Below are 27,968 nucleotides of genomic sequence, written 5' to 3' on the forward strand. Positions count from 1 at the left end.
TATTATAAGGCGTTTTTTTGCAATTTCTGCATACGCATTTTGCATCATTGGATTAGAGAAGTTGCAAGCAAACAAATTGCCCATATTTCCACGATATGCTCAATCAATGTTCTAAAATCAACACGATCAAAATTTGACAGACATTTTTTATATATCTGTGTAGCCGAGTTTCCCCCAATTCTAGTAAGCTCTAAAATAGTTTTATCCATATTGTAACTACAAATCAGTTGGATGATTTAAGTTTGATACTACTTTCAATATTGACGCACAATTCATAGTTCTCCCATATTGTATCTCAATCATTGCATCAGTGCAGTGATTTTCAAAGACAACTTGACATCTATTTTGATCTTAAGAAAAATAAATTTCTAAGGGTATTGTTTTCAGCGCTTTTTCTAACTGTATTATTTATATCAAGATTCACTATTTCTCTATTTTTCTTTGGATACTTTTGCAGGCACACTAGGTCTTGCCAGTGGCTACTTGCTACTTGGTATGTTGGCTATAATGTTGCATTTTTGAAAATTTGCCTATTACATCACATGAAAAATAATGTCACTCAACATCTTCAGTAATTATTTAAATGTAAAAATAATGTCACATATAGATACACAGAACAAAGGAAAATCTTGAATAAGGGTCATTTCCTTTAATCTTTCTATAAATCTTCAACCATTATCCCAAAAATCCCAGTATAACAAAAAATGGGTATAAAATACTAGGTGGACATAAAGATATAAAATGAAGATATCAACGTTCTGGGTGATAAAGGCTTTTGCGTATAATAGGTTAGAGGGCATCGCAAATTAACCGACCGGAACAACAAAACTTTTTTGAGGATCGATGGCAGATTTGACGGACCTGAGGCAAGAAAAAGCCATTGCCAACGTGTAAGGGTGAAATGTTGCGACAAAAGTGATGCCCTGCCCAATAAAAATTTATTGACTGTAGGAATAAATGACCCAACGACGAGGAACGGATGGGTGATGTGTTTTTTTATGTGTTATTCATTTAGGTTTTGTTTGCGGTGGAAATTGATTTTTTTGTTCTGACCCATATACCAACTACCTATAATTACAGAGAGAGAGAGCGATAAAAGAAATCAACTCTGCAGGATCGTAATGTTCGTTTAAAATTCACAATTTTATTTACTGGGTCAAATAATTCAGTCGACAACAAGTGGATCTGAGGCCTATGCTAAAAGGTCCTGGATCGACATATTCTTCATTATCTCTGAACTTCTAAGACAAAACCTGCATATGATCCCATTTGGTTCAAGTAAATTTGAAATAAGCGAAAAATTGCTACTACAATTATCTTCTCGCCATGCCACCACCATGGAGCGGGTGACCAACTTCTTCATTTGAATTCCACTCTACTCATGCATCTCCAAACGCCATGTTGCTCTTTATCCTGTGCCTAGTCCATATATATATAGTATATACTGGGGTTGATGCCGCCTCCATACTGAGTCTGTCATTAACGGCATCATCATGTCCAGTTCTTTCTTCTACTAACTGATTAAGTGGTGTTTAGTTATCTGTTTAATATATCTAATATATCTATAATGTCCGTCTTCTCCAATACTGCAATCACTTCGCTCTCCGATCTGTCAAATAAAATCCAGTAAAGATGTAGGAGCGTTGAGTTGTTCGACTGACACATTTGAAACGACGAAATGTAGTCTTATGCGCATGACATTGCGCTATTTTTTAAGGCCCTCATAGTCGGAACATTAAGAAAAGTATGTTGCGGAAAATTTTAGATTAAGACCACATAGTTGAGGAATCATAAAGTTTGTGCAATCTGCAAAAAATACAGAATCCGTCCATCACTTTAGTTCTTACCGTTAAAGTTCATTGCAAGTGCTTTTTGTAGCGAGGTTCGATGAAGTTTCCGAAGCATATTTTTAAGGTCTTCTCCAATGACCACAAAATCGGCAAATCGTAGATGATTTGGATGCACTTCATCAAGTTTTTTGACATCCAAGGCAAGGATAAAAAGTTTTGGTGAGATGGTGTCTCCCTGCCTTATTCCTCTTTTGATTGGAATCTCGTCTCTTAAATTATCATATATTTTTACTACTCCTTTACTTTTACTAAATGAGCATGATGTGTCCTTTTTAATTGTTTTTTGTCTTTCTACATAAATATGGTTTTTAAATTGGTATTTTGTAATTTGAATATTTATATGTTTATATTATTATTCAAATTTACATTCAGTTTCTCAACAGAACTCGGTTTATAGTCTATCCCGGATGCACGCATCAAAAGGAATAGACTAGTTGTCGTCAGTATCATACATTGTCCTGTAGAAATTTTCTAACTATGTGGCAGGTGCTAAGCAGAACTGCCTTCTGGATGTCTATGAACCTATCTGGATGTCCCAGTACTACGTCAGGTCGATTGTTCGTCACCAGTCTGTCGGTGATAATTGCCTGATCGTAGTAAAGTTCAAATAAATTATTTTCAAGCACTTTGTTAGGCTGTTATTTATACTAGGTTACATAGATGTTAAGTAACCAGTATTTATTAGCCAACTTTTGGTGTATAATATTGCACACCTAGTTGCCCCGCTGCAGGTAGTCAACATTAGCGAAGTAAGTACAGTAAGCTGTTAAATGTTGATTGCTCTCAGATGTTTCGTTGCATTTTCTACACTTATCAGATTCAATGGACTTCTCTTTAATAATAAACTTGGTGTAGTTTCGTATGTTCACGACTTGATCTTGTATGGCCATTACGAATCCTTTTGTTTCAGGGAATAGTAAGTGCCCCATCCTTCAGCCACCTATTAGATGCTTCTTTGTCTATATGTGGCTGGTTCAAATAGTTGTAGTGTCGTCCATGAGAAAATTTTCAAGCTAAGGTTATTATTGGAGAGATTGAGGGGGGTATACGATTTGTCAGTTATTAGAGTGATCCTATGAACATCGGATTTTTGCTTCTTCCTGTTGAAGAACTCTCAATTTCATTAGCTGCCGAGAGTGCAAATCTATTAGGTCAGTCAGCGATAGTCCACCTTCAGTTCTAGGGAAAGTTCGTTGCAGTTTCTCAAGCTCGGTATTGGTCCACTTTAGAACTCCAAAGCTATAAATCAGGATAGGCACAACGTAAGTGTTTATTGCTGTAATGAGATTCCCTGCATTTAACTGTGTTCTTAGTACATATTTTAATCGTTGGAGGTACTGATCCTTGCTAATCGTTTTGCCTTGTTTGTCTTGAACCAATTTAGTTTGTTGAAATCCCAGATATTTGTAAAATTCTCCCTCGTTCATACCTTGGACTTTATCCCCATTTGGTAGCGCAACATCACCATTAGCGACTTTGCCCCTTTCAGTGTGCATGGCTTTACATTCTTTTATTTCAAATTCCATACGAATGCCGTTTGATATGGTGTAAGTCGTATCAGTTTAGTTGCCTATCGTTTGCACTGTAGAGCTTGATATCCATGTACCTAAGATATGAGATAGTCAGGTGGTTTTCTATTTTAACTCTCATGTTAAATTCCTTTCCTGTACTATCAAGCATCGTGGAGGTTTATTTTTATGATCCCCTATTCTAAGTTTATGATGACGGTTCTCCTTTGATATGATGTTATGACAGCATCTTTATTCTTATTTATTTGTGAAAAAATTAGCTTGAATCGCTTTTTGCCATGGTGCGGCACAAACGGGATAACTTTTTATCATCGTAACAGTACACAAAATACTCATATGAGAAATTTTTTCTTTTTCGATCAAAAACTAAAGACAAAACACCGAACTTCACAAATGCAAAATTATTATTATTTTTTTGGTTTGAAGATGTATTTTTTGCGCTTAGAATAGGATATATATATTTCTACTTTTTATTTTTAATCCAAAATCCAACGCAAATAAGTTAAATTTACATTATTATATGTGTTAATGTATAGCTGAAAATTTCCTCTTTTAAAAATGTGTGTAAACAGAGAATCGGTGAATATTTTTGTAAACAAAACACTCCCTTGCCCCTGAGCACATATTGAACTTAAATAAAGTTGTTTACTAATTCTAGACTTTCAATGTTCTAAGCATGATCATTAATTAATAATAGTTTTCCGCAAAATTCCCAAATTTGCATCATCAAGAAGAGTTTTTCTGCTTGTGTTTTGGTTTCTTTTTTTAAGGGTTGAAAATGATGTTGACTGTATTATGGGGGATTAGTATAGTCGGCTCGTTTTACCCTAACACATAACGGATTATCTCGGGGTATAAGTGGACCGGTTAAACGATGAGTTCCTTATCGCCGTATTATTCACTATTTATATTGAGTACCGGTTTGGACGACTGTTACCAGCGGTCTTAAAACATTTTTGGTTTTTATTGTAATATTAGCTATTATTTTAAAGGGTACTAATATTTTTAAAAAAATGCCTTTTTATACTTCAATAATTTGTTTTAATATTATTATTTATTAGTGTAACCTAATATTTATTATGATTTAATAAGGTAAAAAAGAGATAGAATTGGGTTAAAAAAGGATTGTAAATTCTGGGAAATGTACAAAACCCAAACATGGTGCCAAAAAAATAGATTATTAGAGGATTATGTACCTGACAGGTGATAACTTGCCTGCTTGGGCAAATAAATACTTTGTGGTCTATACTCACATTCTATTGCTTTTGGTATTTTGAAGTGATATCAATAGGCTATTAATTAAATTTGCTTTTGTGCTAAAAGTGATTTTAAAAGATTTTTTAAAAGAACAAAACTATTTTAAACAAGAAAAAAATTACATGGAGCCATTGACATCTGTTTTGGCAGTTAAGAAGCGGACATGGGATGTATGCCAGATCTCAAGAAGCACTTTACATAAGATTTGCAATATTGGCGAAGAAGAACTGGAGAAGCCAAATAAAAGACTCCGTTGGCATCCAAAGAGTCTGGACCTACCCCAAACAATTAAGAACGAAATTAGAACCATTATTTATAACATGTATAAAACTAAACAACACAGTGACGATGGCTGCCGTACTACAAATAATAAAGGACAAAGAACTTTGTGACATTAGTTTAACTAGTTTGGCAAAAGTGCTAAAGAGTTTGGAATTTCATTACAAAAAGACGAATAATCGGACAATACTGGGTGAACTTTCACATGTAGTGACAAAAAGATGGAATTTTCTAAGAAATCATCTAAAAAATAAAAACTCTGAAGATCCCAAACAATTTGTGTTTCTAGGCGAAATTTGGATTTTTGCCAAGGGGAACTTATCAAAATCATCATGGCAATATGGTAGCACGCAATGCTATCCCAGAAGCAGAGTTGTGGAAGAAGGTACATTATGCTATATGCAGGAAAAGATGAGGGCTTTATCTCCGACGCTAGTTTGATTTTCTCTTCGACGAAAAAAACAGACGACTACCACGGAAATATGGATGCCGATATTTTTGAACATTGGTTTGAAGAAAAACTCAAATGGTTGGAAAATCCTTCTATTATAGTCTTAGACAATGCCTTATACCATTCCAGAGTAGAAGAGAAATTTCCCACTAGCAGTTGGCAGAAAGAGGAAATAAAAACGTGGCCAGAAGAAAAAAATATTGCTGATGACGATATATTTTTAAAGGCTGGTTTGCTGCAGAGATGTAAAACGTATAGATATAATAAGAAGTACGTGATCGATGAGATGGCTCTTAAATATGGATATGAAGTCCTGCGATTACCGCCTTACCACTGCCAATATAATCCAATTGAGTTAAATTGGGGCATAGCAAACAATTATTATGATAAGCACGCTTCCAAAACAACCGACGAAGCCAGTGTCCTTAATTTATGGAAAGAATCCTTACATAAAATAAAGGAAGAACATAGAGACAATCTATAAATCACACAGAAAAAATAATAGCTAAAAACTATCAAACCGAGCAAGTGAGAGACGAGGTACGACCCCTAATTATACGCCCAGACGACTATTTAAGTAGTGATGAATCTAATTATTTTGCCACTAACATATCTTCAAAATCAGACTAGACTTAATTTAATAAATTTAATTTCAGACTAAACTTCCTTTAATGTTGTAATTTTTAATGTTATAATTTTTTAATGTTTATATTTTATAACGTTGTTTTAAAATAAATAAACTATGTATTTACTTACAATAAATAAGTTTCGAAAATACATAAAAAACATCAGTTACTATCACTTAATTAATCTCGATTATAATACTCGGCTATAACACTGTGATGTAAACTAACGGGCCTCTACGACCGGAGTTTTTTAAATGAGGAACACTTCAGCAAATGGTTTTGCCACTGCGTATCCAAAAGTTCATGGGCCGCTTGGATATGGTTGAGTTGTAGTATTGAAGAGCAGATATGGCATGGCTGTGGCACCGTCTATAGATTACAACTTGTAATCTATAGTTGTAATCTATAGACGGTGGCTGTGGTGAGGTTTCTTGAGTGTGGATTGCAGAAGGTTATGAAGGCGTATTTTAAATTCCTTTTTGCTTGTGTTCTATTTTATAGATCTGCAAGATTTCTAAATATGTGTCTGGTTTTTTAGTCATGGCATTAGTTAATTTTTCTGGCTCCATAATTATTATTATAGTATTGCCATAGATATACTAACCATGTCAATAACACGAACGAAATCCTTTAATTACAGTTGGAATATATACTTTTCCAATAAAATTAGCCCTTTTGCGTCCATTTGCTATTTCAGTTAATCTAACCTGAATTAATTAATTTTCAGCCCGACTGTCAATTCTTTCTTCCGCTTAATTAATTCCCCAATTCCGGGCTTAACCGGTCGTCGACGTGCCGTTTCGATATAAAATAGAGCGCGCATTTTTTTCGCCATGAATCCGACAACCGGCGGGCTGACATCATCAAGCCAAGCCGTTTCTACCCCCCTCCCGCCCCACGATCACTTAATCCAGATGAAAAAGAGTTTTTCCGCAAATCACCCCCGCGCTGCCCAGTTGAGTTAGGGGGGAAACCGTGTGACACACAGAAGGGCGGCTTGGCTAAAACTTAACTTAGTCGTGGTTTATGTTTTGTGCTAATGTGTCAGGAAGTCGGTCTTTTTTATTTTTCTTACTTCGCATAGGAAAAAGGGTTTTGTGGGGGAGTTTTATTGTGGTAAGGAAATTAGGTATGCTGATATTTAGGTTTTTTTTTGTAATACAATTAATAGATATAATAGGTTTGAAAAAAAGTGATTGATTAGGTAGCCCACTTACTGAAATGAACTGGGTAAAAAAAGAATCAATAAGTTGCGGTATTGTTTTATTTTGTCTGCTAAAATGTCCTTGACAGATAATTGCCCCAATGGGACCATAGTAATGATTTATAAGTTCATAAGTCCTTAATGCGAATATGTCTACCTTTTTTTTTCTAAAAACATGACATTACCTAATATTTTTATCGTATCGTCGTATTTTTTGCATAACATAATAAACACGTTTAGATAGGTGAATGCTTTACATGTTTTTAACATAAATATGTCCATCCTCAGGGGTTCTAAAAGGAAGTTATGTAATAGAAAAGAAATATACGGGTTGTGAAAGATTTAGACTAAATTTATATGTGACCGCCTAAGTTGCACATTATTTCACATACATTTTTTTATACAGGGTGGAACAAAAAAAAAAGATATGACGTCATCGGTCATTTTTTAAAATGGAATGCTATATTTTTTATTGCATTTATGAAATATAGGCGAAATTCCAAGCAAGTTTCTAATAACACACCTTATCTTAAAACTCAACCGTTTCCGAAATATTTACATTTAAATAACAAGAAAACGAATAAGTACCCTACGTCTATTTACAAATTATGGTAAAATCGAGGATAAAAATAATGTTATAAACACTGCCAATTGTTTCTATTTCCATGGTTGCACTTGTAAAGAATCTCCATTTTCGAACGTCACTGTCAGTTCGAAAATTAATAGTTTTTATTAGAATAAATTATGGCTAATTTAACGGAAACCCAACGAATTTAATTTTTGATGATGCTAGGGTACGGGGATCGAGTGCGCACGCAAAAAGAAGTAAGTGAACTGTTTAATGCCAAATACCCAAACCATCCTATTTCTCAGTCAACAGTTAGTAGAATAGAGCACAAATTCATAACTTCAGGTCATGTTAGGGATTTGCCAAGATCAGGTCGTCCAGAAATTTCTGAAGAAACAAAATTAAACGTTCTGCTCTCTGTCAAAGAAAATCCAAACAATGCAACTTCACAAATTTCAGTTGATAATAATATAGCTGAAACGTCAGTAGGCATCTTAAAAGCAAATGAATACCACCCTTATAAAATTAGACTATAATACACGAATTAAATGAGGACGATCCTGATCGAAGAAAACAATTTTGCGAGCAAATGATGAACATTTGCAATAATAACCGTCAGTTTGTGTTACGAGTTTTGTTTTCGGATGAAGCAACTTTTTGTTTAAACGGTGTCGTAAATCGGCAAAATTGTCGGTACTGGTCAGTGTCAAATTCACACTGAGCTCATAGACAGTACCGTAAATCTATTAATGTTTGGGCTGGTATCGTGGAACATAAAGTAATAGGGCCATACTTTTTCGAAGAAAACAGAACAACGCTATTTGAATTTTCTTCAAGAAGATCTTATTCCTGCCTTGGCTGCCCTATACCCAGACGAACAAGACCCTGTTGTCCCGACAGATAATTTGTGGTTTCAACAAGACGGCGCACCGCCACATTTCTTTCGAGATGTCCGTAATTACTTGGATACAGTGTTCCCAGGAAGATGGATAGGATCAAGAGGGCCAATAGAGTGGCCGGCCAGGTCACCAGACCTAAATCCCTGCGACTATTTTCTATGGGGGGTACCTGAAAAGTAAAGTTTATTGAGAAGCCAAACAACGTAGAAGATTTGAAAAATAGAATTAGATATATATCACCCGAAATAATTGATAGTGGTACCAAACTCATGGTATGGTTTACAAATCATACCATGAGTTTGTAAACCGTCTTGCATTCTTCCAAGAAGCAAATGGCGATCAGTTTGAACACTTGATACATTAATAAGAGTTTTCACAGTTTATAACATTTTATCTTCCATTTTATCTTAGTTTGTAAATAGACGTGCTTTCTTGTTGGTTACCGTAAAACGGAGTTACTTTGCACCATTTTTTTTTAGTTTTATTTTATTAGTTAGGATGTAACGTCACTCGAAAGAAGATCTGAACTTTTTATTATAAATATCAATTGAGCAGGTTGTAATATAACTCTGATTATAGCTATTTGTTATGTATATTGCCTAATCAAGAGAACAACCTAGTTTTATTAGTGGTGCAAAGTATACCCCAAAAAAGTCATACTTTGCACCAATTAAATGCGAAAAAATGTTCGTGGGCCAAGTTTTGTGAATTTAAATCTACCTACCTACATATATTTATGAAACAAGCATAAAAGTAAAGAAAATTGCTACAATTTAAATGAACAAACTTTATTATAACATTATAATAGTAAAAATACAACGTTTGAAACTAATCCCACCACAATTTGTCGCATTCTGGGATCAATCCTCGTTTGGACATTTTCTTGGGAGGGCTAAATGGCTCCAATTACGTTGTCCCACGAATACCATATTTCGTCACGCTATTCTGGCCATTTCCAAAACTTTATCGATCTGGCCATAGCATTGATCATCGCTCCATCGTTTTCTATTGCTTTTATCACTCCAGGAAAAACATGATCTTCATAGGAAAATAAAACGAACTCACCAACAATTTTTTTAACATCATCTAATCCAGAGTTTTTGACTTTTTCGATAATATTTGTTCCAAGAGAACCTGAGACGAGTTTTTCATTAAATTCGTTTTCTTCTTCCATCTCTTGCATCTCATTTATTTCATCATCTGAAGAATCCCTGCCTAGTGGAAAGTGGTCGTCCAAAACAATGTCCTCCTCTGAATCATCTACGATTTCTGGTTCAACAGCTTAAAGAGGTGTGGATGTAGATGTTCCAGTTAAATCTGTTAAACTAATTTCAGAATGGGCAATACTGTATCCTGCTTAAACCGTTATTTTCTTCTTCCTACGTAGCTTAAACTGTGTGGCTTCCTGTCTTTTATCTTCTAAATACTTAATGAAAGTGCTTTCGATATCCGACGAACTTGATTTATTTGTGTCGCTAGCAGTTGTCATATTAGATTGCTTAGTTGTTGTTAACCGCTCCAAGAGCGGTGTTACATCGCAAGGGACGATACCGCATTTCCTAAATCCCGACTTTAATATCTCAGCGCTATTCTTTTGAATTTTTTCCATTAATGATCGTAAAAGCATTGGAAAATGCTGTTTCTCAAGTACATTTGATCTACTCCATACATGAGTTTTATTGAGATAAAATGTCTCTCCAGGCTCTTTTCATAGGGGCAAATAATGCGACATCTACCGGTTGTGTAACGTGGGCGCTGTTCGGAGGCAAACATACAAAATCAATGTCGTGTCTTCGACATAAATCGAGGACTTCATCATTAATATGAGAAGACAAATTGTCTCCTAAAACGACCTTCTTTCCCTAAATTTTTTTAAGCCTGGGCAATAGGAGAGTGCTGAACCAATTTGCAAGTGTCTGTGATTCGAGCCAACCAGATGCAGTATTTGCATAACGCGTACCGGGGGGACCATTCTCAGTCCAGGTGTCCCACAAAATGCTTGGATTTATACACCACATATAGAGGTAGAAGCTCACCAGCTGCATTTCCACAAATCATAAGAGAAATGCTACTCTTTGAGGAATTACAAATTGGTTCGGGATACTTAACACCACGTTTAGTTAATATCTTTTTTTGACCGGGGTCATCGGTTAAGTTTGTCTCGTCATAATTAAAAATAGCATGCGGCTCTACACCAGTTAATGTTTGTTTTAGATTTTCTATGTATTCAGTCATTTGGTTTGCATTGAGTGCTGCTCTACTTCTTTTTATGTTCGAGGCTATCCTTGCAGTAAGGTCCTTATGACGAGTTAAAAATGATTTGACCTAATCGATACCTGGAGTATTATCCCTAAAACGAGTTATTTTTTTTCCTTTGCGATTTAAATAGCTCTTGATTATTTGTCGCAATTCCATTCCAGTAACAGGAAAACCAGAATCACTAAATGTTAAAGGATTCAGCGGCAACTCTTGTGCTCATGCCATCTTGTATTGCTGACAAACATGCCTTCAAATCTTCTTCTGAGTAGTCTGCATATTTGCGAGATCCCAGTTTCCTTTTGTAACGTCTGGGCATTTTCTGAAAACCATTTACCTATTTAACTTTTACTCTTGCGAATGAAAATAGTTTGGACAAGACAAGTAGGGGATACTTTGCACCACTTGCAAGTTGGTGCAAAGTGACAAGGATAGCAATAAAAAAAAAACATTGTTTACATGTACACTTATCACGTGGAATTGGGTATACTTTGCACCGCTCAAGTGGTGCAAAGTATACCCAATTCCACGTGATAAGTGTACATGTAAACAATGTTTTTTTTATTGCTATCCTTGTTTATACCCGTTATTTTAACAACTACAAATCGCAATCGGTTATAGTATAAGCCTTTAGACGTGTACTTACCAATTTTTGTACTCTGGGAATTTCTGCACAGTATGATTTTGCAAAGCCAGAAAATCATTGAATTTCTAGGTTAATATTCGGACGGTTGCTTATAAACAACTGGCGACAAGGAGGATATTCGCGCGCGTGTTGGTGACGTATTGCGATGTTGCCTGTGTGACATATTGCGATGTGTTCTAGAGGTAGTAGAAATATCTGAACAAAATTATGAGGAGGATTACAGAAAATATAATTTTACATGTTCGGTGCAAAGTTTCCCTGCTCAGTGCAAAGTAATCCCGTTTTACGTTAAATGTAAATATTTCTGAAACAGTTGAGTTTCGAGATAAGGTGTGTTATACGAAATTTGCTTGGAATTTCGCCTATATTTCATAAATGCAATAAAAAATATAGCATTCCATTAAAAAAATAAATTACCGATGACGTCATATCTTTTTTTTTGTTCCACCCTGTATATAAAAATATATGTGAAATAATGCGCAACTTAAAATAAAAATCGACGGGTCCGAGCATTTTCTCAAAAAATCATGTCTCTAATTTTTATCGAATTTATGCGAAACTTTAGGCGGTCACTGTATATTAAAAAGTTAGGTGAGTCTTACCAGAATTAGAGTCTAAACATGATTGATTCAATTAATATAATAATTCTTGAAAAAGGTATTGAAATTGCGATTAGCTTACTGATTTATTCCTTACGTACACGTCTTAGTGCATTGGCATGATAATATAAAACCTCACATATTTTTGTACCGTTTTGCATTTATTCTGTAATTGATGTTCACTGGCGGCTTAGTGAATTTAAACTCTACTTATGTTTTATTTAATAGCTTTAGCTAAAGGAAAATAATGAACATTGACTTTAACGCATATAAAACACTCGAACGAAATTTTATATTCACATATTTATATGAATTATTCTCTCTCATCACTAACTTCTTTTCACATAGCCGCATATTATGCCATCAAGTTCCCCCGCCACCTCAATCATAATTGATCGAAATATGGGGTTAACCTCGAGAATCAATAAATAGTTTATATAGGAGTAAGATGTTGTCTAGTCCCTTCGAAATCCCCTCGAATCTGCGGTTCTCCATTAGTTATTAATTCGGCCCCTCTAAATCCTTCAGAGCTGGCAATACTAGTAAAGTAGATCGCATCGATAAATCTGTCAATCAGAATAAAGGAATTAGGAGCAACAGCAAAGGGTTTACGGAACGTTATCCATAGTAATTTTGCTAAAACTCTTATTTATTTTTTCTATATCAAGAAGGTTTATGATCAGAACGTAGTACCTAATATATGGTAACTTTAAATGTATGTCACCATATTTTTGGACTCAGAACACTTAAAAACATTATACAGGCTGCGGCATAATTGTCTCCCTGTTTTTAAGGCTTAATAAAAGAAATGTTATTTAAAATACAAAGATTTTTATTTTTTTATTTTAAAAGTACAACTAAAACATTTTTGTCCTATGTGGTTTTGAAGAGAATATCTGGTAAGTGCCGTCCACCATTATTGAAGCACTGGTGCAAGCGACTTCTGAAGTTTCGCATAACTCTTGCAAGCATTTCTTGAGGTATTCTGCGAATTTCCAGGCTGATTGCATCCTTTAGTTGTCTAATGTTTGTTGTCGTTGGACGATGTTTGAAGACTTCAGCTTTTAGCTAACCCCACAGAAAGAAGTCGCAGGGCGTTAGGTCGGGCGAGCGTGCAGGCCAAGAAATATCGCCTCTCAGGGAGAGTAAACGTCCAGAGAACATTTCTCTCAATACTTGCATTGAAGCTCGAGATGTGTGAGCTGTTGCCCCATCTTGCTGAAACCAGGCATCTTGCACAAGCTGGGGCGAAAAAATTGTGAATCATCGCTATATAGCGTTCCGAATTGATAGTAACAGCGTGATTTTCTTCTTCAAAGAAGTAAGGGCCGATTATCCCGATTTCAGACATGGCGCACCAAACTATCACTTTCTCACTATGTAGAGGCTTCTTGTGTATCTCTCTCGGATTATCAGCGGCCCAATACCGAAATTTTGCTTGTTTACCCAGCCAGACAAGTAAAAATGTGCCTCGTCACTAAAAAAACTGCGCCCTGAGGTAAATTTTGAAGCCTAATTTCACATGCAGCACGTCGATTGTTCCAATCACGTTCTGATAATTCCTGTGCCAGAACCATCTTGTATGGATGAAAACGAAGATCCTTGTGAAGAATTCTTCGCACAGTGCGATCAGATAAACGAAGGGCAGCTGCGTGTCTCCGTGCAGAACGTCTAGGTGACCGTAAAAATGAGCGTCTCACAGTCTCGATGTTTTCGGGTGTCCGTGGCCGTTCACCTCCTTTTTTGATAACAGATCCAGTTTCTCTGAAGTTCTGAAGACAATTGATTTTCGGTCCGGGACTCCTTCATTTCGCGGAATTTGGAAGGTTAAAAATAGGGAGACAGTTATGCCGCACCGTGTATTTCGCTTTAGTACAATCACCCTTAACCTATGGACTTAGTGGATGGGGTTGGGATAAGAAACTGTCATACTCTGCGTTCTCTTGAAGTTGTCCAGAAATGGATAATCAAACTTATATATATGATAAAAATAAATTGTTTCCTTCCAATCAGATTTTTACTATTACTGGAATATTTGATTTGCAGAAATTGCTAATGAACTTGCATAAAGCATACTCCACCCCTTAAACCTTGCCTTCCTTTTAAATGAATGACATTGTTTTTATTTATAATGACGTTGGCCAGATTCTTTTTGATATTGACAACGACATTCGGTGTTCGGCAACAGCTGACAATGTTGCCGGAATTCAATTAATAGCTGCGGTTGTCGCGTAAGGCAAATGGTTGCCACAGGTTATTGGAACCTTCGTGATTAAAAATGTATGAGGAAGATTTTATTAATTTTTCAATAAGAGTTACGCGAATGTTATATAATCGGACTCGTGCAGCGCCCTTTGCTTTGCGGCATCATTCGGTAATACTTGCACAAAGTGGTAGTAAATTAAATTAAGTTCCACATGCCAATATAGGATAGGCCTATGATAGTGCATAGGTTTTATTTCGTGTAATTGTTAATTTAAAAATATATATTTCTTGTAATTACTATTAATTGATTAGAAAATGCTTCAAGAGTAATAATAAATTCAATTTTTAATTTAATTCTTCCATTAAACTTTCAAGGAAGAATAGCACTAAGGGGCTATTAGACTAGATATTAGATCCAATTTTAGCGCTTTAAATAAATTTGAATTATTTTATTAGGGTAATTTTACTTTTATTCCAGCACATTTTCTTGAACTATGCAATTTAAATTTTTTTAAACTAATCTCTATAGCAAAGTTTGTTCTCTACCGAGGTTAGGTTTATGTGGGTTGTGCCACATCTTGTTTTAATATGTAAATTTTTTGTAACAAAGTTGTAACTTCTCCTAACAATCTGCTCTCTCCAAAATCCGTCGAATTTACATAAAATCTCCAATTTGTCGGTGTAGACAAATAATGGCCGGACATAAAAGTCCTCGTTTACGTGAGCGACCGTAAAAAATACGGTAAATTTGTGACTGATATAGCCTGTAAAAATGACCAATCAAATTTATGATACATAAAAATAATAAAATAAAAACGTCATTAAGGATCCGCTCTTATTCGCAAACGACAAACCGGCACCGACCGTGATGTCTTCCTAAGTTTTAAGAATTTAATTGAATATCGATATTTCCTGACTAGATTAGTGTCTCGACCGTTGTTCTTGAGTCGTCTCTAGGAGGGTGTTTAACGTACCGTAAAATAGTTTTTTTAATTGTTTGGATATGTTAACGTAATTCAGGCCCTACATTCCGGTTTCTTGAGAATGAAAAATACTTCAAACATTGAAAGGCTAGAATTAGTATTGCCGTAGAACTATGGGCAGTTTGCTTGCTTGCAACGTCTCTGATGCAATGATGCCTAATGGTTATGTAGAAATTGCAAAAAAACACTAACAAAGTCAATAGTCAAAGTTAAATGAACGCAGATAACGTCCCTATATTAAAGAAAAGGTAACAACATCGCAACGCCGCTTGATCGCATTGTTCATTCCACCGACACAAGGAATCTTTACCAGTGACGTCGTTAAAAAATATTCAATAATTAAATATTTTATAATTATTATAGATTTTTTAATAAGTGTTTATTATTCTACATTTATGATAACCGTATCATGATGTTATGACAGTATCGGTATTTATTTGAAAAGATCGGCTTTTTTCTATGGTGTGGCACAAGTTTTTACCATCGTAACACTTCACAAAAACACTTAAATGAGGCCTTTTTCCCTTTTTCAACCAAAAACTAAAGAAAAAACACAAAACTTCACAAATGTCGAATTTAAACACAAACCCGTTTGACAAGATGACATCAGTTTTTGCTTGCGGTGTTGCCGTTCCAAATTTTTTAGAAGCGGTTTAAGAAATAAGACCTTTAATAATTATTTTTTGCTTTGAAGATGTTATTTTTGCACTTAGAATAAGATAAATTTACTTCTACTCTTTATTTTTAATTCAAAATCTAACACCAATAAGTTAAATTAACATTATTATATGCGTTGATATATACCTGAAAATTTCCTCTTTTGAAAATGTGTGTAAACTTGATAACAGAGAATCGATGAATATGTTTGTAAACAAAACACCCCCCCTGCCCCTGTGCACATGTTGAACTCAAACAAAGTTGTTGTTTACTAATTCTAGTCTTTCAATGTTCTAAGGAAAAATATGTTGTGTAGTGATGCTTTGTTAAACGAATTAACCGGATATGTCAACATAGAAATGATTTTTAACCCTTTTTATCTTAAGTTTTCCTTTTTCTTAGTTTTTTTGTTTAATTAAGTTGCCTAGTAATTCGAAAGATATATAAAAGGATACAAACAAAAACATATTATGCAAAAAGGATCAAGCTTACAAGAAATTGAAACGAAATATGACACCTGAAAATTTGTATAAGAACATTAAAAATGAAACTACAAGCGTCATAAACATAAAAATTAAAAAAGAGCTTTTTTTGAACACGTTATAAATACAAATAAGGCTGCACTTTTATGGAATTCGCTTTCGAAGTTTGATATATTGAATAAAAAATCTAAAGGAGACATTCCAAATATTCCTAACGAAATAAATAATTTTTTTTCTGTTTTCACAGCTGGAACAACCAGATTTGAACTTGACCTAATAAAAAAGTCCTCTCAGTTTTATCTTCCATGAAATCAAGTGCCGTAGGTCCGGATAGTCTAACTCTAAATAGTGAAATGTTAAATATATGCTCTCCCATTTTAAAGTTATTAGTTAATATACAGGTTGGGGTATCGATCGCTACGCATAGAGAGGTGCTTAAAGCCGAAATATGGTAATGGCATGCATTTCATGCGATCTGCTACTCGCGTGATACATCGTTGTTTTTCAGTACAACATTAGTACTTTGGTGGTGGTAACTGTATTACTTGCAATAAAATTTCTCAAAATATTACCAGAAAGTTCCGGCATTTCTATAATATTTTTCTGATGCAGACTTTACATACGTAAGTGTTCAACCCGCATACAGTATGTCCACCCTAATAAAATTTTTGTTTTCTAACCGTTTTTCAGAAAAAAATGTTTGATAGGGCTCGACAAACACGATTTGAAGTTTATTTATTAAACAGAAGGTGTTTTAAACAAAGAAATTAACGATACCTAATACAGAGAGATCTGACAAATGGGTCTAATTAGCGATTTTTATTAAAATGAATACTATTTTATTCGGACACACTGTACATTATAGGGGTAAAAAATGATGCTTTTGGTGATGCTGATTAATATTCGGTTGTAATTTTTTTTCTAAAAAATACCCCAATAAGTTTTTCTAAAGTTTAACCCCCTTTGAAACATATGCCCAAAAAGTGTTTGTCGAGCCCTATTAAACAATTTTTTTTTGAAAATCGGTTAAAAAATACAAATTTTATAGGGGTGTGGACACTTTAGGGTGAACACACTATAGAATCGTAATCTCAATATGTTTAATATGCGGTGTATTGCATTATGAAAATAAAAGGCCATAATTAAAGCCAGTTCGTACTTCCAAAAGAGTTTCTGTAAATAGATTTGCGTTTGTAAACAGCCTCCTTAAGATAACTCTTCAAATAAAAGTCTTTTGGGGACAAATCTGGAGAACTAGGAGGTCATTTATTTATTTTTTCGCCGGTTCCACTAATAAGCCTTCTTTTACCATAACCGCATTATGAGTAGGGCACCATTTTGTTCTAAATAGACCGATCTTAGGTCTAAATCAGGGAGGATTTGAATGGCAGGAAGAACTCGGTTTTGCAGGAACTCAAGATATTTTTAACCGTTAAAAAAATTACCCTATAATAGGCCATTTCAAAATGCCAGTCCAAGCGTTCAATTTTTCAGGATTTTCGAAATTGAAAACTGCTGTGCTCATTTTCGCGAAATCGAACAACGGAAGCATTGTGTATCCCATGTAATGGAAAAGAAGATTCATCTGAAAATGAAATATTGCGTAAAAAAATGTAATTTTCATTGATGTGTTATCTTCATTGCTCCAACCTGTATATAATTGTTGCATAACTACATATACGTTTCCAGTCTTTTCAAAAATTTCTGAGGTTTTTCGACTAATAAAAACTAAAAAAAAACTGATGGACTATAATGAATTAGGGCTTATTTTATTCAAAAACTAATTAAAAAAATTTTAGCTGCAGATTAATAGAATACTTAAATATAATATACAGCATTATTGGATGTCACTGATTCAATCATGGCAAGTCTGGATGCTGGAAGTTCTTGTGTTCTTATACTATTAGGTTATACAAAGGCGTTTGATAAGATAAATCATGAATTACCTTTTACAATTACTCTTTACAATAATATACTATATTGGACTTTCTCAAGATGCTGTTAAGCTAATTAGAATTAATGCATTTGATAGAGTTTAATATGTAGAAACTGATAAAGGCTGCTCGGACAAAGGTTTCCTTTACTGTGACTCCCTCCAGGATTCTGGATTTTCAGCGCTTCCCTTTATATCTATACTTGTTACATCACACATAAAATTTATCACTGTCTAGATTTTAGCTCTGCTGATGATAAACAGCTACATTTCACTAATGCATAAAATAATATAGCCCAAGCACAATTACACATTAACGAAGACGTAGACATTTAAGGTTTAATCTCACAAAAACTGGTACCAATTTTTGGGAAACATAAAACCGATATAGAAAACCAACTAAAACTAAATTTAAATAATTCACAATTAAGCTGTGTCCAAAAGTCCTGAGCTGTGTTCCAGAATCTAGAAGTTATACCTTAAACCCGATCTTTAAGGCGGTCCTAATACTGTGATTTTGAATTTCTATTCTTTTCCTTCTTTCATAGTAGCTTTAAAAGTATTATGTATCCTTTTTCAAGCCGTTCCACCTTTCTGTTAATTCAAGATAATGCTATTTTTGCATGAGAATTACGAATTTTCTTTGGTTGGTTATTTATTTTCGATAATGAGGTTCATAGTTAACCAATTGTGTTCTCTCTTGAACTATATAAAGCCAATAATGTTATCATTATCAGCTACTTTTGCACCAGTTCACAATTTATTCAGATTTTTCTTGTAAGAAGTAAAAGTCGCTTTAGTGCCTAATTTTGAACATGCTATCTGTCAACAGTGCAGTGTTAAAATTTAAATTGTCAAAACTGTTCATGAATTGCCGATCATTGATGCAAAACATTTCTCCCATAACTTTTTTGTTCTTATTTACAACCTCGCTGATATGATTTTTAATCAAGAGTTTTAATACTTTTCAGCGTGGAATAATTCTGAGTAGGGACAACCGTGACGTCACGAATCCGCTGATTGGCCTTTAATATATACCAATTATGACTAGGCTTTGGACTTTGTTACTCTTTCGGTTATACAGATGTCCAGAAGAAGCTTATGACGAAGATATTGAAATTGGTTTTGTTATAAACATAAAATTTTACTTAATTTTTTAGTCAAACAAAATCAAAAACAACATTAACTCTTTAATTGCTAATGACCAATTCATTTAAGCGACTGTTTGTTTAGATCATAATTTTTTTTAAATGGTGGGAGAATAATACGTTGCACTTACCTGTCAAAGTTGTCAATCAAAAGAGTAACGGCGGTTAGTATCGATGAATAATCATTCCACGGTTTTAGAGTCTCGAAAAACCAGATTATTTTAGTTTCATCTATTCACTTTCATTTCACTCACATAGTCTAACCTATATAGGTTAAAGGTAAAACAATTATTCATAATGACTTGGTGTTGTTTCATTGAGAAAAGTTAAATTAAATATGCCTCTGTCATTCTAAATCTAATTGCATTGCATTAATTCCGGGGACTTAAGTGTCACAAGTATGTTTTTATAGTAGCATCATCTTTATTGCTAATAAAGTTTAGTAGCCCATTAAAGCGTCATAGACCAAATTGCCTCTGGCAGACGCATGATTAATTACAAATGTATATATATTTGTATGTTGGATTTAATTAGCAGTTTTTGTATTCCATTTTCTGACATACAAGTTCTTCAAGAGTTAGCTCAAATGATCTTAGATTTATTTTTCTATCCTTCCGAGTTATTTGAGATCCAAAATGTATTTTTTTTTGAACGAATAGTATTAATTGTAAAATCAGAAAAAGGTGTCATTCATTTTTATCTAAAAATTACCTTTGAGGGAACAGAGATAAAGTTGGTGATGATCCTATTGAAACGTTTCGAGGTTTACCAGAAGACTCTATATTTGATGAGACTTTAGAAGTTCTTTAAGAGTTTCTTAGTCTTCTCTTTCTTGCCTTCAAATATGGCTCTCTGAAAAGAATATCATCTGAAGCAGCTTTCTTGATGATATGTAAACTGTTTCGACCAAACACTGTTGGATATAGAATCAAAAAGCGCATTTAGTCGATCAGTAGAATTAGAGTTAACGCGAAAACGATGGGGCTCTATCATTGGTGTGCTCCTATTGAAATCTTTCGAGCTTTACCGTAAAAATTCTATTTCTGATCAAACTTTTCAAGATCATCAGTAGTTTCATAGTTTTCTCTTCCTTTCCTTTTAAGCTTTCCTTCTAATAAAAGACCATGAGCAAAAGCTTCTATTTAATAAGTTGCAAACTGTTGCACTCTGTTTTAAATCAGAATCAGAAATCAGAAATATGGACCACCGAATATAGAGTGACAGGCAGAACAACGGGGCTGTACCATAGATGCTGGAAAGTGTTTTTTTAGAGGGGTTTCTTTATTTTCCGTTTCTTTTTCGTAAAACTCTTTAAGAGACTACTGGTCTCTTCAGAAAAAGGGCTCACCAGTCTGTAGTCTTTGTTTGTTTTGCCGCCCAAGGATTCTCCTGGCTTTCGCCGACGACATTGACGTCGTTGGAAACACAAAAAGAAGGAAATACGTGTATGTTGGTAAAAGAACGGTCAGAGATAAGATAGGATAGGATAAACAGCACTCATGATAACATAACAAGCACTCGAAGCTATTGCTTCACCTCTATATGGAGAGCAGCGTGTGCTTGGGTTCCAAGAGTGGGAGTTTAAATAAGTCGGAAAGTCGGTCGAATACTTTAGCGCCTGTACATCTTTTAGTCCTATTTGCGTAAAGTGAAGATATAAATGGGTCTAGAAATTTTAGTGGATAATCGAGTATTAATAGAGCTCTATATAAAGTTCTACTTGCCTTATTAGCCACACTTTGTGGGTTGTAATAATAATTGGTTGGAGTTGCATCCTCAATATTCATATATGGCCAGATATTTTTCAAAATCAAAGAGTGTAATGTGCAAAATCGTAAGAGTGAAGTATGAATAAGAAATCCGAGAAAAAAACATTTCGCAATTACTAATAAAATGGTGGTTTTACAGCATAATTAAATGAAGTTGACTTACTGCATCACCCAGCAACTTGTCCGAACTTGGCACTCAGGGGTTATTACTTTTTACAGATTTAAAAACGATACATACAAAATAAAGAAGTAATTTAAAAAAATAAATGGTACACATAGAAAATTTCTACGAAATCTCTAGAAGAGCTTTTTCGAACCTCGTTCATGCAAGAATGCTCCTAATATTACTATAATCTTACAACTCATAGAAATAATAAATAATAATATATTTTTTTTGTAAGTTTCCTAGACCACTACTGGCTTCTCTAGAAAAATATTTATCCACAGATTACGTTTATAAATAAGTATGAAGTGACATTCAAATAATATGCAAATTTCAATGTTACTAATTTAATCGCGCGTTTGCGAACGTAAATTAGATTTTTTAAGATAACGGCACGACGATTCAACGACATTTGTTTGATCTCTATCATCGGCGCCGTGGCTTAGTTGGTTAAAGCGCCTGTCTAGTAAACAGGAGATCGTGAGTTCGAATCTCGCCGGGGCCTACCTTTTTTTAAATTTATTTTAAGGTTTATTTCTCACAATATTTTAATGTAATCAGTTGCAAAATTCCTTTTCTTATTAATTTTGACCACAAGCCACAATCACTTTTTAATATAACTGTGTGACATCCAATGAGGGACCAAGTAAATCCTGTTTTATGGTTAAAAAATTAAAACATAATAAAAATACATTAAATCATTATTTAATTATACAGGGCGTTTGTTAACTACGTGGCCAAACTTCAAGAGCTGATTCTCTCTGAGTGATTTTAAGACGAAACGTTTATATAATATAGATCCGGTAATGTTTTTGCGGAAATCTTAACCAGCTTAGTCTTAGCAATTTTTTAAAAATTTGGCAGTATTATATTATGATAGAAGGGGTTTTATTTAGAACTAACTAAATTGAATTTATTACACAAAAAACTACCCAACTATATACCGCAAAATAGAATAACCTGTTTTTTTACCTGTTCACATATTCATGTTGCTTTATTAATGATTCAATTCAGTATTTAAAAATTGAATTTTAAGTAGTCGCATGAGTTCTTATAGACTATAAGTGATCAAACTGTTTGTGGAATGATTTCGACCCTCCTCATATTCTCATGTTATAGCTAAAACGCTGTAAATTTGTTCTATGTTTTTTCATATACAGGTTGGAGAATCGATCATTACGCATAGAGAGGTACTTAAAGGCGAAATATGGCAATGCGTACGCATGTGTTTCGTGCGCTTTGCTATTCGCCTCCTACGTCGTCCTTCGGGTGAAATGGAATTGGCACATTTAACAATTTTCTCTTGTAACTCTTCTAAATTTGTTGGCCTACTTAATTCGTCTTTGTAAATGGTCTCCTGAAATACATTTGGGGAAAAATCTGGAGATGTAGGCGTCATTTAATATCGCCAGTCTCACTACTAAAATGGTTAGGAAAAGTACTTGTTAATCTTTTTTTACCATAACCGTATTATGACCAGGACAGGCGTCTTGTTGAAAATAGACCGATCCCAGGTCTAAATCAAGGAAGAGTTGAATGGCAGGAAGAACAATAAAAAATTAGACCATTCCAAAAATTCAATTTTTGAGAATACTGTCTACGGATTTGAATAGAAAGCTTCTGTGCTTATTTTCTCAAGAGCAATATCGAGCAACGCTGGGATTGTTTCTCATATAATGGAGAAGAAAATTAATCTGAAAATAGAATTTTTCATAAGTTTCTTTTATTCATTTTATTTATGAATAGTTTCACAAAATTCCATTCTTCGATAATATCTCCAGTATTCGAAAATATCTCCTGAGTTTTGGGAATATTTGAAACATTTGTACATATGTTTTTTCCAAATACATATGTACAAATGTCCAACATTTCTACTTGATCATGTTGAATCCACTAGGGCAGTACAAACCGTTCTTGCTCCTGCACCCTTTCGATAGAAGGGTTGTGCACTTCAAAATTTGAAACCACTTTTTAAATTGTTTTTTTTGCAAGGAATCGGTCTATTCCAAATGTAATTAAAAACATTGTACTAATGCCGAATTGCCTCCATAAAACCCTTTAATAATTTAAACTCTTTCGAAAAGAGTATAAACAGCCATAATAAGTTGAGAAAAAATAATAGCGGTTTAAAACTCAACAGTGCATCGTGCTGGCACACAGCAAAATGAGGCATGCCGATATTATTGTGGTTATTCTGGAAAAAAAACTGCTCTACTATTAGACGGCCGCTCATCAACGATAGGAAGCGGTGTTGCTATTATTTTGGACAATACGTAATCTTCAATTCCCCAACCTGTATATAAGATCTTGCCATGGTAAGAGGTTAACGTTAGGATTCTCCAAAAAGGCTTTCGTATCGTCGTAGCGACATAGTGTGGAATCTGGCAGTACTCTTTAAAAATTTATTTTCCAACTTGAATGTGTTTATAGTACGCTGATCATGTAACCTTAAATAATTATTGCCCTTCTTACTAAGATGCCTTTTAAGAAGTACAAAATTCCACACAAATTTACAATTCTACGAATCACATCAGAATACCAACATGACTAATAAAATTCTGATCTAAGTAACTCGTTTCTTATACCAGCTAAAATGAACTTCCTACTTGTGGTGAATGGTTACAGATTTACTCTGGCTTTTCTATTCTATGCTTTATTTCAAAAAATTGGAGTGTAGCTATAATTTGACCTAAAAGTTACGATTTTGTCAGCTGGCATCCGCTAATTTCAGTAAATCATTTTAGCGTAAAAAAATAGTTTACCTTTATTTGTGCGCCACGTCAAAATTTTTAGACCGAAATCGAGGATTAAGAATGACAGTTTTGACAATTACCACTCCCAATTATTTGCCACTTTAAAAGTTGGATCTGTTATTTGTCATTATTGACTATAAGCCACGCCCAAAATTTTAAACAATGGGTAAAATAATTACCGTTTTGTAAATATGGCAGGTCGTCTTGGAAAAACCATTGAACGGATCCCAGGAGAACCTAATGCCACAACATGGCTTCCAAAGAGAATGGCGATAATGAATTTGACAACCATGACGTATGCCAACGGCATGAGTCTGTTGTTTTTACAACAATAAAAGAGTAGGCCGATAAAATCCCTCTCTGATTTTTCTATATTTAGCCCTCCGGCGGTGACGTAAGAAATTAATACATTACTGGTGACGTCGGTCTCCTAGACCGATATAGGGATATGCTCTTATCCGCCCCTTTAAATAGTGAATTATTATTTCTTAAATGTTTTAATAATAAAACAAAATGAAAAACCAAAATAAGTGTTTATTCCAAAACTCTAAACAAAAAAAGAACCTAACAAAATAATATTTTCTGGGCGTAAATATATATCTCCATTAATTATTAATCTAATATTAATAATACATAATATTAACCTAATAATAATAATATACGTATATTTTCTTTTAACCCCTATCTTCCAAGCATTGATGACAAATAATTTTGGCATGTTCTAAACATAGGAACTTTTTGCACACTTTGCAATAATATTTTGTTTTTCAATTTTTTTTTGATGTGCATATTTCACAACGTCCTGAACGTGTTGGTGAGGCATCTTTTATTTGGTTTTTCATTTAGAAGCTTATGGATTTGCTGTATTCTTTCTCGGATTTGACGCGGTATATACTGGTCATTTGATTTTTTGTTAGCTCAAAGGAAAGTTGAGTGAGAAATGTTCTTCTAATAAAAGTTTTATCCTGTTTCTGGTTGCATTTATAGATCACAAATGAATTAATTCCTGTTACATTGAGCAAAGCGTAGAACACAACCATAGGCCATCTTCTGGTATTACGTGCTACATTATAATTGGAAGATAATTGGTCGACCATATCAACTCCTATTTTCGTTTTATTATAATCTATGATTATCATGGGTTTTTGAGTTGTTTCATGAATTTCATCATCATCATGCATAAGACATTTTTCTTTGGTTTTGGCACATGGGACACCAAAGTACAATTTTTTCTAAATGCGAACATGCTTGATGGAATAGGACGATCTTGACCTAACTGAAATTGAATTGGTAGTGGTCTCTTGTTTTTACGGATTGTTCCCAAAAAAGTTAATTTGTGTTTTTCCAGTAATTTTTCACATAGTTCAACACTGGTGAACCAGTTATCAGTTGTAAGGTACCTACGAGTACCGCTAATGGGTTCAATGAGCCTATCTACTACATCAATTGCAGAGTTGCTCACAGTATATGGAGAATCCTTGGGTTGTTTGCCGAGGTAAACTTCCATATTGGCAGTATAGAACATTTTAGCATCAGCTAATGAAAGGATCTTAACTCCAAACTTAGCAGGTTTAGAAGAAGTATACTGCCTAAATGAACATTTCCCACGAAATCCTACCAACATTTCATCAATTGTTACATAATTAGAAACACTGAATTTTTTTTTACAATTTTCGTTTACTTGCTGAAATACTACACGAATTGGAGCCAGTTTATCAACAGCTTTTCTAGCATCTCTTGTATCATGATCATCAAATCTAAGATGTTTTAAAAGAAAAAGAAAACGTTGCTGTGACATCGTCAAGCGAAAAAGTTCTGGTGAATCCCCATTTGTACTAAAAATTTCGTCACAATTTAGTCTATTCATCTTTTTAACTCCTGCCAGGTACAACAAGCCTATCAATGCTTCAATTTCTAAGGTGTTGGTGGGCCTTGTATATGTTTTCCTAGAATCATTTTCCCGGGCAAAATTTTCAATGTGCTGTACATGTGACAATTGTTTCAATAACGGACTCATCAAAAAACTTCTTTCAGATTTCCAAAATATCAGTCAAGTTTCGAGTAGGCTGTTTCGGTCCTGGTAGTTGAGTTATAATATTTTTTGATTTTGAAATAGTTTTTATCAAAATCTATTACTGTATTATCCGAGGTACTAATTATAAATAAAATATGAGTTAAATTAAGAAAATATCAAGTTTTAAAACAATACCTGGAAAATTATTCACTTAAAAAAAAAAAGCACCAACTTCAGTGACGTCGGTCTCTGACACAAACGGACACCCGTACTACTATCAAGACACTTTTGTACTGCGCTAACACTTGGCTACAAGGTGGATGTCTAAATATGATGCATGTACTTAGACGGACGAAGCGCTCCGCCTTGCTTTGGCGCAGTAATATTGGTTTATCTTTGTCATCGGTCTCTCAGACCGTACGTCACCGCTCGAGGGTTAAAAAATTTGAGAAAAACCGTAATTTAACGTGAAATTATTGTTACAGCTATAGCAGTTAATCTGTACAAAAATAATTCCCCTGTCACTATAAGCCACGCGTAACTCCAGACGAGAATCATTAAGAAGTTAAGATGGGGTGAGGAAGGAAAGCTTGAATTATTTTTACTGCCTTCTCTAAGGCCTTTGACATAATTGACTTACAGTTTTTTAATGCGAAACTGCCCTTTGTTTCAGCAAATAACTAAGCAAATGATCAACAATGTTTATTTTGTGACAATTGACGCAAGTAAACAATCTAGTCCTAAATAGCCTGAGGGTGATGGTACATGACGGCTGTATCTGATCTGTACTTATTCTAATTATATATATCTAATTTTAGTTGTTTAACGCTAAGAATAAGGCGTTTAATGTAAGCAATTGCAATTCAAATGCCAGAGACAGTTTTTTACATATCTGTTGTTTCTATCTACTATTGTTTGATTGATCTAGTTGGAACCAAATGGCCATCAAATCTTAAATGCCTTTTTCATCTTTCGTTATTCTTGTCCTATAGAATAATTATCCTGTGTAAGATAGTTTAGATTCAATTTTCACAGAACTGTAGTTAGGCGAGTAGAGAAAATAGCTCCTCATTATTTGCAATTTTTTAAACTGAAAATTGAACTTTTCAATTGACCAATTAAACTCCACTATTCTGCTTTGCTTAAGTAATTATAAATTGGATGAAAACAGATTGAAAACAGGTTTACGCACTGCAGATCATTATGAAGGAAAACGTTTTCTTCTGAGATTGAGATTATTTTTACTGCCTTCTCCAAGTCTTCGACAGAGTAAATTTTAAGGTTTTAATTACCAAACTGCCCATTTTGTTTCAACGAACAACTAAGCAGGTGTACCAATGTGTTTTTTATAGGGATTTCTTGTGAGCATGATGTTCTTAATGCTAAGGAAGACTGTTCAATCTTGTGTCAATTGTCAAACAATCTGTTCGTATACAGCCCGAGGTTGGTGGGAATTCTGACGTTTGTTATTATGACTTGTAATATTTTTTTATTAAATACAACTTAATTCAGTATGGATTTCAATTTGTTGCATATACCTATAAATGAATACCATATAAAGAGTATTATAGAAATACTCTTGATATGCATACCTTTAATCAAAGAAGGGTCTAGGGCCTACTTTAGATTGCCATCATAATAAATGCGAATAATTTATTTAGGAAAAGTAAAAATGATAAAATTTTGAAACGACTTTT

General features: G+C 34.2%; 1 protein-coding gene and 1 non-coding gene across 7 annotated transcripts in view; both read left to right on the forward strand.

Annotated features, from left to right (window-relative positions):
• LOC126745805 (afadin) overlaps positions 1–27,968 on the forward strand; it is a 465,103-nt gene that overhangs the window by 173,143 nt on the left and 263,992 nt on the right. The gene's annotated exons all lie outside the window — the stretch shown is intronic.
• On the forward strand, positions 21,936–22,009 carry Trnat-agu (transfer RNA threonine (anticodon AGU)). Its single transcript has one exon. It is a non-coding gene; the product is annotated as a tRNA-Thr (tRNA).

This window comes from Anthonomus grandis, chromosome 16, assembly GCF_022605725.1.
Source record: "Anthonomus grandis grandis chromosome 16, icAntGran1.3, whole genome shotgun sequence".
In the NCBI taxonomy this organism is placed as follows: domain Eukaryota; kingdom Metazoa; phylum Arthropoda; class Insecta; order Coleoptera; family Curculionidae; genus Anthonomus; species Anthonomus grandis.